Raw genomic sequence first — 6,014 nt, 5'->3', positions numbered from 1 at the left:
TCCTACGTGGGTCGGCGAGGGCTGCCCATTAAGTTCGACGGTACCCACGTTCTTAACGTTAAGAACGTGGGTACCCACGTTCTTAACGCTTTTCCAGAAAAAATAAAAAAATACAGAAATAAAAAATTAGACACATGGAATATCATATACAATACATATTTCAAACACATAGATATATAAGTTCAAATACATAAGTTCACACAAGTCTAAATACATAAGTTCAGGTGAGGTACTAGCCCCTCCCAATCCAACAGTGATACGATACATTTCATGGAAAGATGTTGAATCCCAGCATCTGATTAAACTGTCAATAGTGGGAAAAGATACCAAAATTTGAAATAATGGCAATGCCAGCTCACACCACTAGAAATTATGATAAATAATTACAGAAACAAGACAGATGCAAAAAAAACTATTTGCATACGTAGGAAAGAATATGCAATAAATAACAGAAGCCCGCTTACATCAGTAAGAAAATATAAACATACCCATCGCTGCTGCCAGAAAATACAAGATAGTAAAAAAATGTATCTAGAAAAAAGCCAAAACTATGTACAATTTAGAACGAATAAAATCTCCATGGTCAAAATTGGCTAGCTCAAATATCACACTAATAAATGGTATAGTTGTTTTGACATAGCACCACTGCACCACACAAAAAATAATATTTGAATAATTGCACCCCAAAGGTTATATGACTTTTCAAGGAAAAAAGCTTAACTTACTTCGGTTAGTACCAAGGCAAAAGGGCAAACTTCAACACCTCACATTTCACAAGCACATATAAACTCAAAAATATGTGAATAATTGCAGTTGTGCTTCCATGTACCTCAGAAAGAAATCTAACATCTGATCTAAGGAAAGGAGAATAGTAGATGGTTGAACCAATTGATCACTGCCTTTTCTAAGTCTTACAATTGGTGCAATGACCTTCTCACTTCCAGGATCTAGCAGCATAAAAGTCATTTTAATAACCAGTTATTCTTAATGGCATGGGGAGGTTAGCTTTAGTAATGGCAGACGATGGAAGACTAGATACATGTAGAGTGCAGACTCACTAGAACAGCCAATTTCACCAGAAAGATTCAACAGCCTCACACAAGGGAAGCTTTCAACGTTTAGGTACATTGCCTTCACAAGGTCTGGAACTGATTCCAATGTGGCACCATCTCCTATAAAATGAAATGGCAATAGCAACATCCAGTTACAGTAGAATTGGCGTGCAGAGAAATATGAAGAGCTAACGAGCAGCCATATGCCCAAACAAGTCACTCTTACCTCCCAGATACTGAGAATTAGGTAAAATACACCAAAATCATAACTAGAGTCCGCCCTGTGAGAACACACAAATGTAACTATACAGAAAACACAAACGTAACTGTCTGTGTTGAATTTATTGTCAAAATAACAGAAAAAAGAATTTATATAACACATACCGCTCACTCTTGGAAGAGACCTATAGTAAGTCAATGCACCTGATTCAGGCACATTATACAATCGTACAGAACCATCATCACACGCAAGAGCCAGTCGCTGGAAATCATTCACATGATATGAAGATATTGTGTCGGTAGAACCATCTTCATCCTTAGAGTTGTCACCATCATCAATGTTACTTAAGTCAGAATCGCTGGAGTCATTTTGGTCTGGATGGCCATTGACAGCAAACTCTGAGCTATTATTTTCAGTATTTTTAGCATCAACTGAAGGCTCCATTGCCATTTGTGAAAGGGAATTAGGCTTACACTTATTTCCTATACTAATTTTGGTGGTTGAATTGCCCAACACAAATAACTGGACTAGCTAGTTTGCCCAAGTTTATAAGTTCTACAGGTACAAAGGTTCACCATAAGCCAATATAAAGACCAAGAAAAAGGGTTCAAACAAAGGAGCAAAGGGACAACCGAAGGCACCCTGGTCGGGCGCACCGGACTGTCCGGTGTGCCACCAGACAGTGTCCGGTGCACCAGGGAAGATCGACTTCAAACTCTTCACCTTCGGGAATTCTCAGAGCTGGCGCGCTATAATTCACCGGACTGTCCGGTGTACACCGGACAGTGTCCGGTGCTCCAAGAGGACGCGGCCCTGAACTCGCCAGTCTCGGGAATTCGCAACGGCTGCTCCGCTATAATTCACCGGACATGTCCGGTGTACACCAGACTGTCCGGTGTAACAGCGGGGCAACGGCTACTTCAGGCGCCAACGGCTACCTGCAGCGCATTAAATGCGCGCCAGCGCGCGCAGAGGTCAGGGACACCCATGCTGGCGCACCGGACACCCTACAGTTCATGTCTGGTGCGCCACCGGACATCAAGATGGGACCAGCTGTCAGAGCTCCAACGGTCGGAACCCTAACGACCTGGTGACGTGGCTGTCGCACCGGACATGTCCGGTGTGCACCGGACTGTCCGATGCGCCATACGACAGACAGCCTCCACCAAACGGCTAGTTTGGTGGTTGGGGCTATAAATACCCCCAACCACCCCACATTCAAGTCATCCAAGTTTTCCACTTCTCAACCACTTACAAGAGCTAGGCATTCAATTCTAGACACACTCAAGTGATCAAATCCTCTCTAATTCCACACAAGGCTTTAGTGATTAGCGAGAGAGATTTGCCGTGTTCTTTTGAGCTCTTGCGCTTGGATTGCTTCTTTTCTTTCTCACTTGTTCTTGTGATCAAAACTCCATTGTAACCGAGGCAAGAGACACCAATTGTGTGGTGGTCCTTGCGGGGAAGTTTTGTTCCCGGTTTGATTTGAGAAGAGAAGCTCACTCGGTCCGAGGGACCGTTTGAGAGAGGGAAAGGGTTGAAAAAGACCCGGCCTTTGTGGCCTCCTCAACGGGGAGTAGGTTTGCGAGAACCGAACCTCGGTAAAACAAATCCACGTGTCACACTCTTCATTTGCTTGCGATTTGTTTTGCGCCCTCTCTCTCGGACTCATTATTATTTCTAACGCTAACCCGGCTTGTAGTTGTGATTAATTTTGTAAATTTCAGTTTCGCTCTATTCACCCCCCTCTAGGCGACTTTCAATTGGTATCAAAGCCCGGTGCTTCATTAGAGCTTAACCGCTCGAAGTGATGTCGGAAGATCACACCAAGAGGGAGATGGAGACCGGCGATAAGCCCACTACGAGCCATGGGAGCACTTCATCGGAAGAGTCCCGTACCAAGAGGAAGGAGAAAAAGAAGGACTCCTCCAACAAAGGGAAGGGGAAGGAGAAGAAATCTTCTTCCCACAAGTCGCATCGGAGAGGCGACAAGCACAAGAGGATGAGGAAAGTGGTCTACTACGAGACCGACTCTTCATCACCATCGACCTCCGACTCCGATGCGCCGTCCGTAACTTCTAAGCGCCAAGAGCGCAAGAAGTATAGTAAGATCCCCCTACGCTACCCTCACATTTCAAAGCGTACTCCTTTACTCTCCGTTCCATTAGGCAAACCACCGGTTTTTGACGGTGAAGATTATAATATGTGGAGTGACAAAATGAGGCATCATCTAACCTCACTCCACACAAGCATATGGAATGTTGTTGAGTTTGGTGTACAGGTACCATCCGTAGGGGATGAAGACTACGACTCGGACGAGGTGGCCCAAATTCACCACTTTAACTCCCAAGCCACCACTATACTCCTCACCTCTCTAAGTCGAGAGGAGTATAATAAGGTGCAAGGGTTAAAAAGTGCGAAGGAAATTTGGGACGTACTCAAGACCGCGCACGAGGGAGACGAGGTGACAAAGATCACCAAGTGGGAGACGATCGAGGGGGAGCTCGGTCGCTTCATGCTTCACCAAGGGGAGGATCCACAAGCTATGTACAACCGCTTGAAGACCTTGGTGAATTAAGTGCGCAACCTCGGAAGCGAAAAATGGGATGACCATGAGATGGTCAAGGTTATTCTTAGATCCCTCGTATTTCTTAATCCTACACAAGTTCAATTAATCCGAGGTGATCCTAGATATAAGCTAATGTCTCCCGAGGAGGTTATAGGAAAATTTGTGAGCTTTGAGCTAATGATTAAAGGCTCAAAGAAAATCATCGAGCAAGGCACCTCCTCCACGCCCGAGGCACAACCGGCCGCATTCAAGGCGCGGAAGAAAAGAAGGAGGAGGCTACTCCAAGTCGAACACCCATCGACGCCTCCAAGCTCGACAACGAGGAGATGGCGCTCATCATCAAGAGCTTCCGTCAAATCCTCAAGCAAAGGAGGGGGAAAGACTACAAGCCCCGCTCCAAGAAAGTATGCTACAAATGTGGTAAGCCCGGTCATTTTATTGCTAAATGTCCATTATCTAGTGATAGTGACAGGGGCGACGACAAGAAGGGGAGAAGAAAGGAGAAGAAGAGACACTACAAGAAGAAGGGCGGCGATGCCCACGTGTGCCGCGAGTGGGACTCCGACGAGAGCTCCACCGACTCCTCCTCCGACGAGGACGCCGCCAACATCGCCGTCACCAAAGGTCTTCTCTTCCCCAACGTCGGCCACAAATGCCTCATGGCCAAGGACGGCAAAAGGAAGAAGGTTAAATCTAAATCCTCCACTAAATATGAGTCCTCTAGTGATGATAATGCTAGTGATGAGGAAAATAATTTGCATACCCTTTTTGCCGACCTAAACATGCAACAAAAGGAAAAATTAAATGAGTTGATTAGTGCTATTCATGAGAAGGATGATCTCTTGGACTCTCAAGAGGACTTCCTTATTAAGGAGAACAAAAAGCATGTTAAGGTAAAAAATGCTTATGCTCTACAAGTTGAAAAATGTGAAAAATTGTCTAGTGAGCTAAGCACTTGCCATGAGACTATTGACAACCTTAGAAATGATAATGCTAAATTAATTGCTAAGGTTGATTCACATGTTTGTGATGTTTCAATTCCCAATCTTAAAAAGGATAATGTTAATTTGCATGCTAAGATTAAGGAATTGAATGATTCTCTCACTAGCCTTAGGATTGAAAATGAAAAATTAATTGCTAAGGCTAAAGATTTTGATGTTTGCAATGTCACTATTTCTAACCTTAGAAATGAGAATGATATACTACATGCTAAGGTTGTAGAATTAAAATCTTGCAAACTCTCTACATCTACCGTTGAGCATGTTTCCATTTGCACTAGATGTAGAGATGTTGATATTAATGCTATTCATGATCACATGGTCTTAATTAAACAACAAAATGATCATATAGCAAAATTAGATGCTAAAATTGCCGAGCATAACTTAGAAAATGAAAAGTTTATATTTGCTAGAAGTATGCTCTATAATGGGAGACGCCCTGGCATCAAGGATGGCATTGGCTTCCAAAGGGGAGACAATGTTAAACTTAATGCCCCTCCTAAAAATTTGTCTAACTTTGTTAAGGGCAAAGCTCCCATGCCTCAGGATAACGAGGGTTACATTTTGTACCCTGCCGGTTATCCTAAGAGCAAAATTAGGAGAATTCATTCTAGGAAGTCTCACTCTGGCCCTAACCATGCTTTTATGTATAAGGGTGAGACATCTAGCTCTAGGCAACCAACCCGTGCTAAGTTGCCTAGAAAGAAAACTCCTAGTGCATCAAATGATCATAACATTTCATTTAAAACTTTTGATGCATCTTATGTTTTGACTAACAAATCCGGCAAGGTGGTTGCCAAGTTTGTTGGGGGCAAACACAAGGGCTCCAAGACTTGTGTTTGGGTACCCAAAGTTCTTGTTTCTAATGCCAAAGGACCCAAAACCGTTTGGGTACCTAAAGTCAAGAACTAAACTTGTTTTGTAGGTTTATGCATCCGGTGGCTCAAGTTGGATCATCGATAGCGGGTGCACAAACCACATGACAGGGGAGAAGAGGATGTTCTCCTCCTACGAGAAAAACCAAGATCCCCAACGAGCTATCACATTCGGGGATGGAAACCAAGGTTTGGTCAAAGGTTTGGGTAAAATAGCTATATCTCCTGACCATTCCATTTCCAATGTTTTTCTTGTAGATTCTTTAGATTACAATTTGCTTTCCGTTTTGCAATTATGTC

The 6,014-nt window shown here is 43.5% G+C and overlaps 1 long non-coding RNA gene across 1 annotated transcript; it reads right to left on the bottom strand.

The window, feature by feature from the left end:
• Positions 1-827: 827 nt before the first annotated feature.
• Positions 828-1,718, bottom strand: LOC109945352 (uncharacterized). The gene is made up of 3 exons (XR_002268510.3): positions 1,437-1,718; positions 1,059-1,333; positions 828-947 (listed from the first exon to the last, which is right to left on the bottom strand). It is a non-coding gene; the product is annotated as an uncharacterized lncRNA (long non-coding RNA).
• Positions 1,719-6,014: the final 4,296 nt, after the last annotated feature.

This window comes from Zea mays, chromosome 3, assembly GCF_902167145.1.
Source record: "Zea mays cultivar B73 chromosome 3, Zm-B73-REFERENCE-NAM-5.0, whole genome shotgun sequence".
Classification (NCBI taxonomy): Eukaryota; Viridiplantae; Streptophyta; class Magnoliopsida; order Poales; family Poaceae; genus Zea; species Zea mays.
The sequence above is the reverse complement of the archived record's forward strand: the minus strand, read 5'-3'. Positions and strand labels throughout refer to the sequence as shown.